The 10,521-nt window shown below is 44.8% G+C and overlaps 1 long non-coding RNA gene across 1 annotated transcript in view; it reads left to right on the plus strand.

The window, feature by feature from the left end:
* Nucleotides 1-10,298, plus strand: part of LOC144819784 (uncharacterized) — a 297,913-nt gene extending 287,615 nt beyond the window's left edge. Inside the window, exon 3 of the long non-coding RNA XR_013607565.1 lies at nt 10,147-10,298. This is a non-coding gene — a long non-coding RNA (uncharacterized LOC144819784). The remainder of the gene's footprint in view (nt 1-10,146) is intronic.
* The last annotated feature ends 223 nt before the right edge of the window (nt 10,299-10,521 follow it).

Genomic DNA, 10,521 nt, shown 5'->3' on the forward strand with positions numbered 1-10,521 from the left:
CAATTAGAGATTTCTTATCTCTCAGATACCAGCAAACCAGTTATGCTTTTACTATCAGAAACCTGGTTAACAGCTGAATCCAGACCTGACATTTTAGCAGCTATCCCTGATAACTACTACATCCTCCAGACTAACAGGTCGGGGAATAAAGCCGGGGGAGGGGTGGCTGCCATAATATCTCAGGCACATAAATTCATTCTTTAACTATATTAGGCATTCCTTCTGTTGACAGTCTCCTTCTCAAATTTGAATCCATTCTTTCCTCTTTCATCTGTGCGCTCTTCTAAAGACCCACTCTTCATATGCCCACATTTTCTCAGTCATTTGGTAACACAATTGCCGAACTGGCCATGAATCATGCCAGAGCGTTGATCATTGGTGACTTTAACTATTGGCCACATGACACGCCGGAAAGCACCTGCTCGGTTAAATTTACGGATCTACTTACAGGAATGAACTATACCCAGCATATCAAAGCAGCAACACACATTAAAGGACATATCCTCGACCAGGTATGGACATCTAATCTCGAGTTGACCAATTTACAAATCCTCCCTTGCACATGGTCGGACCACCATAGTATCTCCATTTCTAATCCCTGTTCCCCTCCCATCAAAGCCTCTTCCCCAGAGACCATTATGGCTAGAAACTGGAGTCGGTAGACATGACAGCATTATGCTCTCTTCTAGCTACTTTTATGCCCAGTACCTCTATGCCTGCTGGCCATCTGATATCCCGTCATGGAACACATTAACGCCTGGTTGGACTTGGCTGGAGACAGATTAGCACCTCAGAAGAGAGTTAAAAACAAAAGGCCCCATGACGCCCAGCGATGGTTCTCCGACATCCTGAAGGAAAAGAAACTAGCTCTGCGCCGCTCTGAACGCAAGTGGAGACAGGACTATTGCCTGGATAAAAAGGCTATTTTCACGTTGGCCCTTAAAGATTACAAAAACACTATCCTTAGGACCAAAACGGAATACTTCTCCTTGAAAATCCTTGATTCAACTAACAAAGCAAAAGACATCTTCTCCATTGTGGATGAACTTGTCAAACCTGACCGTGTCACACTTAAGCCCATCCCCTCACAATTTCTGTGTGACTCCCTCAACACATATTTTATTGAAAAAATTGCTACAATCAAAGCTAGCATTCCAAAGGTCGACTTCTTATCTGCCACCTGTTGCCCATATATCAATCCTCATCACTTTGATCAATTCCCACCTATCACTCAGGAGATCCATTTTTTCCCTACTCAACAGGCTTCGCTCTGGCTCTCCTACGGACAGCTGTCCTCCTCACATCGCTCGGGAAATCTTTCTCCACTATCCCAAACTCCCCCTGTCGCTCCTCAACAATGCCCTCACCAAGGGTATTGTCCCCAATCTCTTTAAGAGTGCGGAAGTCGTTCCCGTCTTGAAGAAAATAGGTTCTGATCTGCTAACTCCTAGCAACTTTCTCCCCATATCGTTGCTACCCTACCTGGGAAAAATTTTAGAGGCCAATGTTGCAAACTGCTTGAGTACTTTTGTAGCAATACCAAAGGGGATGATGAACGGAGTGTTGAACAATGCAAGCACTCACCCCCAGTGAACTGATCTGGGTTTAATCTACCATCATTCTTTAGCTCACTCCTCCATCCCAGTTCAGACATAGCCATATGCAAATCAGGCTGACACTTTGCCTCATGGGAACAGTACAGCCTGAACTGCCAAGCCATGTCTTCCCTGGACTGGAAACACGCATCCTGGGACCGGTTTCTGGCTAATCAGCCGTCATCCGTTACCAGGGGCTGACCTATGGCCAGGGATGCCAATTGGGTTTTATTTTTAATGCAGGTTGTGAGAAGTTGGCCTGATGTATGATGTCCACAATTCTGTGGGCACCTTGTATCAGTCCAAACAATCCCTTATGGTGATGGTTGTAAGTCAACCTTAAAAAGACAAGCTATCCTAGGGGTAGCATGGACTAAGCAGCCTAAAGGCTTAACTCAAGAGGGCATGTGAAGCCAGCTGTTTTACCATATGCAATCCTGTAATATCAAATGAAAGGACACCACACAAGTTATATATTATAAAAATATATGTATTTATTCTCAGAATATTCCCCTATACTCTTTATGAGTAAAGAAGCACAAGCGTTTAAACAAAAGCACAATATAACATATGAAAGTTGCACGTTTATGGATGAGGCCGGTGGCCACTCAAACCATATATCAAAAAAGTGGTATAAGTATCACTATTCAATCAGTGGTAAGGCCTAGGGTCTTGGGAATCACTGGGACTACACTGGACTAATAGCAGTTAGGACGGGAGTAGCCCGCGAGATTCGGGTGCAGCGCTAAAAGCACAAGCATGCACCAATGCAAAGTCAATGGTGCGTAAAAGGTATCAAGTTACAGTTTTAGGAGTCTTCCGACTGGACTAGAAGGACAAAACTTTAGACTTAGACACTAGAGGTGTAAACCACTACAGGAGCACCGGCGTTCAAGAGTTACCTCACCCACGGGAAGCTGGTGCACAGGTGCAAAAGCGTGTTGGGTCTCGTCGTGTAGATCTATGGAGCCTGGAGATGAAGATGCTGCAGGCGGCCAGAAGAGAAGAGTCCGGTGTGATCCAAGGGTGGATCGAAGATGTAGAGTACCTGAAATCAGAGGGGACAGAGTCTGGGTCACTAGCCAGTGACCAGGAAGGAACCAGGAAGGAACCAGGCGATGTCGGGCGCAATCAGGTGCTTGTTGTGAAGATTGTCTCTGCTGCCATGTGGACTCTGGGGCATTGAGGATGTCCAGCAGTGGATCACGAGCTGTCCCACAAAGGCTCTCACTGTCGGCGGTGTCGGCTTCCGGATCAGAGTTAACAAGCCTTGGTAAGGGCAACCCACGCAGGATCGCTTCTTACTCAGACCAGCAAGGTCAGAGTGGGTGCTCCTTTTCAGGGGAGCGAGGGCCAGTCTGGAGCAACCAGACTAGCAGAGCAGATTCAAAGGTTCGTTGGTACTGGGGCCACTAGCCAACGGGCAAGCGACCGGACCAACACGTTGAGCAGGAAAATGCAAAAGGGGCCCACGCAGCACTCGGTGAGTGTGGAAGGGTGAGCTTCGGTGCAAAAGCTGCTCAGGGCTGGAGCTTCTCAAACTTCAATGCACAGCTTCGAGGGAGCCTTGGGAGCTGCACGGTCAGCGCTTCGTAGTTTTTTCAAGATGGCCGTCCCCACGCTTCAGGTCGCCTCCACGGGTCTCAGCTTTGCAGGGACTGTGGATCGGGTTGTTGGAAGGCAGGAAAGCTGGGTCTTGTTGATCTCTGTCACTCGAGTTCTGGCGGGAACTGCAACAAAGCAAACGGTGAGGTGCTGGATGGTACCTGTTTGCACAGGGTGGTCACTCCTTGACCACAAGGGAGATTCTTCAGTCTTCTACGTCGAGTAGGATGTCGAAGGGTCCAGAGTTTTGTTTCATAAGTTTCAGTCAGGATAATCTGATGTGCATTGGCACTGCTCCCACCTTTATTCCAAATCTGGGGGCTGGATTACCTGCTAGGTCCCTCCTATGGGTGGGACCCAGGAAGGGGGTGGTTACACCCCTTTCCCTTTGTCCAGTTTCGCACCAGGACTGGGGCTGGAGTGCCCCAGAACCGGTTTGACTGGATTTTGCATGGGACACCTTGTGTGCCCCAGGCAGTGTCTAGTTTCTTTCAACCCTCCCTGCTCCAATCCACTATCTCCTGTCTGGGGTGGTGTAGCACCTCCCTGTGACAGGAAACCCTTTGTCCAGGCCTCCCCTGCCAAGTTTCGGTCAGCAGCAGGAGGTCAGACTTGTGTCGGGGCAGCAGCATCCATTTTGTGATGCTGAGGCTCTGGTTAGGATTAACCGCGTTTAAAGTAAAGTAACATGTCTTCTCCCTCTAGAAGGGTGGAATGCTACCCCCGTCACCAGAACTGGCGAGGGGGTAGTATTCCAAAGTGTATGACACCAAACACGACATGTTTTGATAAAGCCAAACCAAAGTTAGCAATAACCGCGAGGATTATAATGCACTTAAGAGTATATGGTATGGCAATATCCTGGAACAGGTATAAGGAAATGGTTCCGAAAGCTGCAGACAGGCTCAGCTCATGCTAGAGCACCATCTCACATAAAACCAAGCACTCTGCCTCCAGGATTGTTAAGGCCTGCCATAGGAGTGACTGATAGGTATATATGTGTCCAGATATAGGTTTAGATATAGGTATACTATATCCAAGCAAGGGGTGATTACACCACCTTGCCCCAGCTGAGTGATCAGCCAGTTGTGTCGATTTAAGTACCAACCAGGGGTGTCAAAATATATGCTGCAGCCCCTGGTAGGCCTTGGATGCACCTAAGCCCTGAGCACCTATAGTGCATGGTACAGGGGCTGATAAGGTGTCCAGTACCAAATTGGTGATGTACCTAGGGTACATGGAGTCCATTTAAAGAGAGAGCAGATATCCTGGGGCCCTGATTAGCAGGATCCCAGGCCAACTAAGTCGAAAACCAGCTAAACACTAGGCAAAAAATCTGGGGTAACCATAGTCAGGTATCCACCCTCCTACATATTTAGGGAAATAACATAGGCCCTGGGCACCTGATTGCAAGGAGCCCTAGGCACACTCATTCAAAGCACATCAGCAGTTCAGCAAAAAGTGGGGGCTTCCATGCAGAAAGAGGGCACTTTCTCACAGAAGGGGAGTGCACAAGATCTTTCAACATTGAGAGAGGGGTGAGACAGGGTTGGGTCCTTGCCCCCTTTTTGATCTCTCTGTATACCAATGGGTTAGTAGCAATATTGGGTGAAAATACTAAGGACGTCCCATATGATGAGGCATCCCTCTTAACTATACTCCTCTAGGTTAGCGGATGGGTGAAATAGGGAGGTTGAGTGGGCGCGGCAGGAGCCCCTAGTGGCCCCCCTCTGAGGGCATTCTCCCTGTTCAAGTTTATTGGTTCACATTATTATCACTGAAAAAATAGTGAATAAAAAGCTCTCCCAGTTTCTGGAGTCTAACAACTTACTCAGGAGCTCGCAGACTGGATTTCGCCCAGGTCAGGGCACGGACACCGCCCTCCTGGCTGCAGTGGAGGAGACCAGATGCATTCTGGACGCAGGAGGATCAGTGGCAGTGATCCTCCTGGACCTCAGTGCAGCCTTCGACACTGTCAACCACCGGGTTTTAATCCAGAGTCTCAGAGACATCGGGGTGGTGGGCACTGCCCTGGCTTGGTTCGCGTCATTCATAAACCACTGTTCCTTCCAGGTCTGGGAGAACGACACCCACTCCCCTGCAGTTTCCCTCCAGTGCGGAGTGCCGCAGGGCTCTTCGCTGAGCCCGACATTATTTAATGTCTACATGTCCCCATTGGAGGAGGTGGTCACCCCGTTTGGAGTGAAAATCATCAGCTACGCTGACGACACCCAGCTGGTGGTGTCCTTATCCCATCCCAACCAAGAACCATCGAATCTCCACAGCAGTCTTTCCAAAATCCAGGGGTGGATGAATGACTCAGCGTTGAAACTCAACGGGTCCAAGACACAAATTTTGCTTCTTGGTCAAAAAGGGCTCTCCCTTTCCCCTAACATCTGGCCATCCTGTCTGGGTGAATCCCCGGTCCCCAAAACTGAGATCAAGAGCCTGGGTATCTGGCTAGAGAAAGACCTGTCCTTCAAAACCCAAGCCAAAAAAACTGCGGGGATTTGTTTTGGGCTTCTTAGATCAGTTAGGAAAATCCTCCCCTTGCTCCCTCCCATCTCCCGGAAATTGCTTATCCAAGGCCTTATTCTATCTAGGCTGTATTACAGCAATGCCATCTATCTGGGAGCCCCCGAGGCCACCTTCCACAAACTACAAAGAATTCAGAACGCAGCGGCCCGGCTTCTCACCAACACCCCGGCCAGAGCTTTGGCCAAACCAGCTTTGAAGCACCTTCACTGGCTGCCAGTAAGAGAAAGAGTGAAATTCAAGGCTCTCTGTTTGGCCCATAAACTCTTACAGGACAAAGGCCCCCCCATCCTCAAAAACTTTATCACGCCCTACAAGGCCACAAGACCCCTCCGCTCGGACCACGAACACCTCATCACAGTTCACAGAGTGAAAAAGGCCCGTACAGGCGGACGGCGATTCTCTGTGAACACGGCCAGCCTATGGAACACCCTCCCCCGTAAACTTAGGATGGAATCAGATCACCTCCGATTTAGGAAACTACTGAAAACACACCTCTTCCCCTGATCCCCCTTCTTTCTTTTCTCCCTGATGACCCACCCTCTCAACTGTCTTGGTTCAGCGCTGAGATGCTTACGGGTTACTATGCGCTCTACAAAACCCTAATAATAATAATAATAATAATATTAGAGGGAACAGATGCTGATCTTTGGACATAATGTTGGGAGGGGGAGGATGATGTTACCTGGTGGGTGGGGACTTGGGTTGTACTAGTGATTATCCAAACGTTGGATTTGATTTGACAGAGTTTGCGGTTGGGGAGGGAGAGGGGGGACGTACTCGGCAAGTTGGAGGAGCTAGAGTGGGAGGGGAAATGGGGGTCTGGGGGGTAAGGTTACACTGTATGTTTGAGCAAGACAGGTATGACCACTACAGAAGACAGAATGGAATAGATAGATGCCATGACTGACGATATAAGTAGTAGAAATGACCTCCACATCCTTTCCTGGAATGTGAGAGGATTGATTGATCCGAGGAAACGGAGGTAGGTGCTAGGATATCTAGATCGCCACTACGTCCATGTGGCTCTGTTACAACATGGTGATAACCTCTTCAGACAGATCAAGGGGACCAGCATGGGGGCTACCTGTGCCCCAAGTCTGGCTTGCCTCTATGTGGCCAGATTTGAGGATAGACACATCTACAATGTAGCGGCCCCATTCCACGAAAACATCTCGGAATGGGGTCGTTATATAGATGATATTTTCTTTATCTGGACAGGGGAACTAGAGACCCTGAATGATTTTCTTCTCTGGCTCAATCTTGGAGATGTGAATTTAAAATTCACATCACACACTAGCAAAGATTCAGTAGAATTTTTGGATATCCTCATCAAGCATATAGACGGCTGTCTATCAGTAGAATTATTCACTAAACCATCTGATAGAAATAGTTTGCTTCACTATGAAAGTAACCACCCAGCCACACAGAAAAATAACATCCCTTTCGGGCAATTTCTTCGACTCCGAAGAAACTGCACATCAATGCAGGATTATGAAAAACATGCCGCAAATTTAAAAACTAAATTTGGTGAAAGAGGATATCCAAAAAGGATGATTAGACACGCCTACAAACGGGCCAAGTATTTTAATAGAGACAGCATATTTAACCCAGTGAATCGTAATCAGAACAACTCCCAGCAAATCATGTTTGTAACTAACTATTCCCAAGTAAGCTATAAACTAAAAAACATCATAAATAGAAACTGGAATTTAATTGCTGACAAAACCCTAGTTCCAATTCCTAAACCTATGTTTTCATTTAGGAGGAATAGAACAATAAGAAACTCTTTAGTGCACACATATCGAGACACCAGTAAAAACTCACAGACAACCATTGATGGCAACCCCTTACCAACGGGAACCCATCCATGTGTGGGATGTGCTAACTGTGCCAGTATAATCAGGGGCGATAAAATTACAGCCAATGGCAAAACCGTTAACATCAAAAGCTTCATGAATTGCAGAACAAAGAACGCTATTTACCTTATTCAATGTCCTTGCAAAAAATGTTATGTAGGGGAAACATCCAGAGAATTTAGGCTTCGCCTTAATGAACACCGTTCAGCCCTAAGAACGAACAAAGTAGGTGCACCCCTCACTGAACATTGGAGGGCGGCTAACCATACGATTAATGATCTGAAATGGTGTGGTCTGGAGAAAATAACGAGTAGCATTAGAGGTGGCAACCAGGACAATAAAAGGAAGCGTAGGGAACAATTTTTTATGTCTACTCTTAATAGTGTGAGGTGTGGCCTAAACTCGAGAGAAGATTGGGAAAAGATCATCAGATGAGAAACATCCTAGGTCATATTTGGGACTAGCCATAGGACAATCTCCCCAAAAAATGTAAACTGACGGGGATTTTATGGCCACAAGCAAATAATACAAGAGCATAGAGGAGTATTCCCGTCCACTCTACGAAGGAATAGATGTGCAGAGGATATATAACTATACGGTGGTTGTTGCCATATTACAATTCAACAACGTATTAATGTTGTTTGGAATACCGTGGGGAGCATCTTACATTTTGCGTAATTGATGCGTTCGCTTTTCCGATGTAACCGCGATTAAGTACAGCTCACAAATATCGAAATGAGTCTAGATTGTATAATATAGGTAGATATGGTGGCAGGTGTAATCCACGGATGAGGAAGTACAGCTCACAAATATCAAAATAAGTTCAGACTGTAGAATATATGTAGATTGGGTGGCAGGTATAATCCGCAGTAAACACGAAGCTCCCGAATGAGCCCCGTGATTATAATCACCAAGACAACGTGTATTAATGAGCCCCGTGATAATAATCACCAAGACAACGCGTATCAGTGAGGCACCAATAAGGAACATTCCATGAGAACGTAATAGCGTTTTAAAAAAACAACGCGGTATTGAACCAAAACGCGTTCAATCACTATAGCAACAGCAGGGTGATTGGCTACTTTTCAACCAATGAGGGACTAGTGAGGCACCAATAAGAAACATTCCATGAGAACGTAATAGCGGATAGAGAAACAACGCAGTACTGAACCAAGACGCGTTCAATCGCTATAGCAACAACAGGGTGATTGGCTACTTTCCAACCAATGAGGGACTAATACACGATGAGCCAATGAGAGAGGGGCTTCTATAAAATGGCAAGTAAACTGAAAGCCGTCGTCTTCTCAGTTCAGGATAAACTGACTGTACATCATACGGACGGACTACCAGGAGAAAAAGGAGCGGGGAGGCCGATTCGAAGACTCTGGGTGAGTGATACGACCAAGCCAGGCTATGCAATATCACGAAGAGCGGCACCCCGAGCTTTGAGCTGTTCGGGTGCCACTTTTCAATAACAAGAAAGAAAAAAAGCCAGAAATGTTTTTGGAAAACAGGGGGGAGGTAACAGACAAACCCCTAGAACCTTGTTTATATGGGTAATATTAAGAGAAACTACATCGTGATGGTAATGAACAAATATGTATATAAAAAAAAGTTCATTGGTGGTCATCTGCTTTCTATTTGTTTAGAACATGAAAACGGACCGAATTTAAAACGGATCCTTTCATTGATACTGAACCCATACTCATCACCCAAATCACAAAGGGGAAAGAGACGGCAACCAGTAATCACAAAACGGTGGCTCCTCCTGGTAGTCAAATATACGGCAAACTTAATAATAATACCAGGTACATCAAGAGACTAAAGATGTGAACTATTATAATATTAGCAAATTAATAGGCAGAAAAATGAGTTTAGTTTACATATATATTTTTTATCCTACTCAACAGAAAGACACATGCTGAGTGAAAGAATGGAGGATAAATCCAACTACTATATGGAAGTTTGAGTAAATCTCCCCTACTATAAAGGTAGACTCTTTGTATCATAGAATGTAAAGGCAACAATTTTATAAAGTTAGAGAACGATATACAAACAATTAAATCAAGATATTGTTTATCCTACACAGGAACAGCATAACCTTACCAGGTGTAGTGCGGTCTATGATCCCGAAACCCACAATTTATATATGGGAAGGCAATATGACCATTTATTGAAGGAATAACATCTTCAATGAATAAGGTATTTAAGAATATAAGATCTTTACACACATACTATGGGTTAGTAAAGTGTCAACAGCAGTGGACATGATGTCCAAGGAAAAGGTAAACTCTGTTAGTTTTGTAACAGGAGTATGAATATCGTTATAGAATGTTGATTTGTTTTAGATAACTTTATGAGAAAATACTAAGATAAATTTTACCATAGAGTGTACAGTACCCTGTTGATAATAGTAGAGAACAAATGATAGAAGACAGAAGTATATTAAAAAATATGTAAACATAGGTATGACACTATTTAAGGATAAGAGAGATGTATGTTTACCCTGTACCAAAAAAGTATGGTAACGCTATGTTTTTAAATTCATTTAGAATCAGTCCTGGGGAAGGTCTACCATCAAAAATACCGAAACGCCGCGTCGACTGTTTTGATTCTTTGTTTTTAAAAAAAATGAACTTTTTAAATGTGTGATCATGTGATTTTAATATTGTAAAATTGTGAAATAACTGTGATGTAATAAAGTGCAATAGATTTTTACAAGACATAGTGTGGAAAATACATCTCTCTCTCTTGAATTTATGCATGTTTTTTTAATATATAATGTTTTTCTCTAGTTTTTTAGAAATTGAATTCTAATAATTTGAAGTTTATTCTTGAAATGTGTATTATACTATTGCAAGCAATGTGAATGTGTTCCTAGGTACCTAGAATAACTTTGAATTTCCCACAAGAAACTTAGGATACAT

The sequence above is a fragment of the Lissotriton helveticus genome, chromosome 2_1 (assembly GCF_964261635.1).
Source record: "Lissotriton helveticus chromosome 2_1, aLisHel1.1, whole genome shotgun sequence".
Classification (NCBI taxonomy): Eukaryota; Metazoa; Chordata; class Amphibia; order Caudata; family Salamandridae; genus Lissotriton; species Lissotriton helveticus.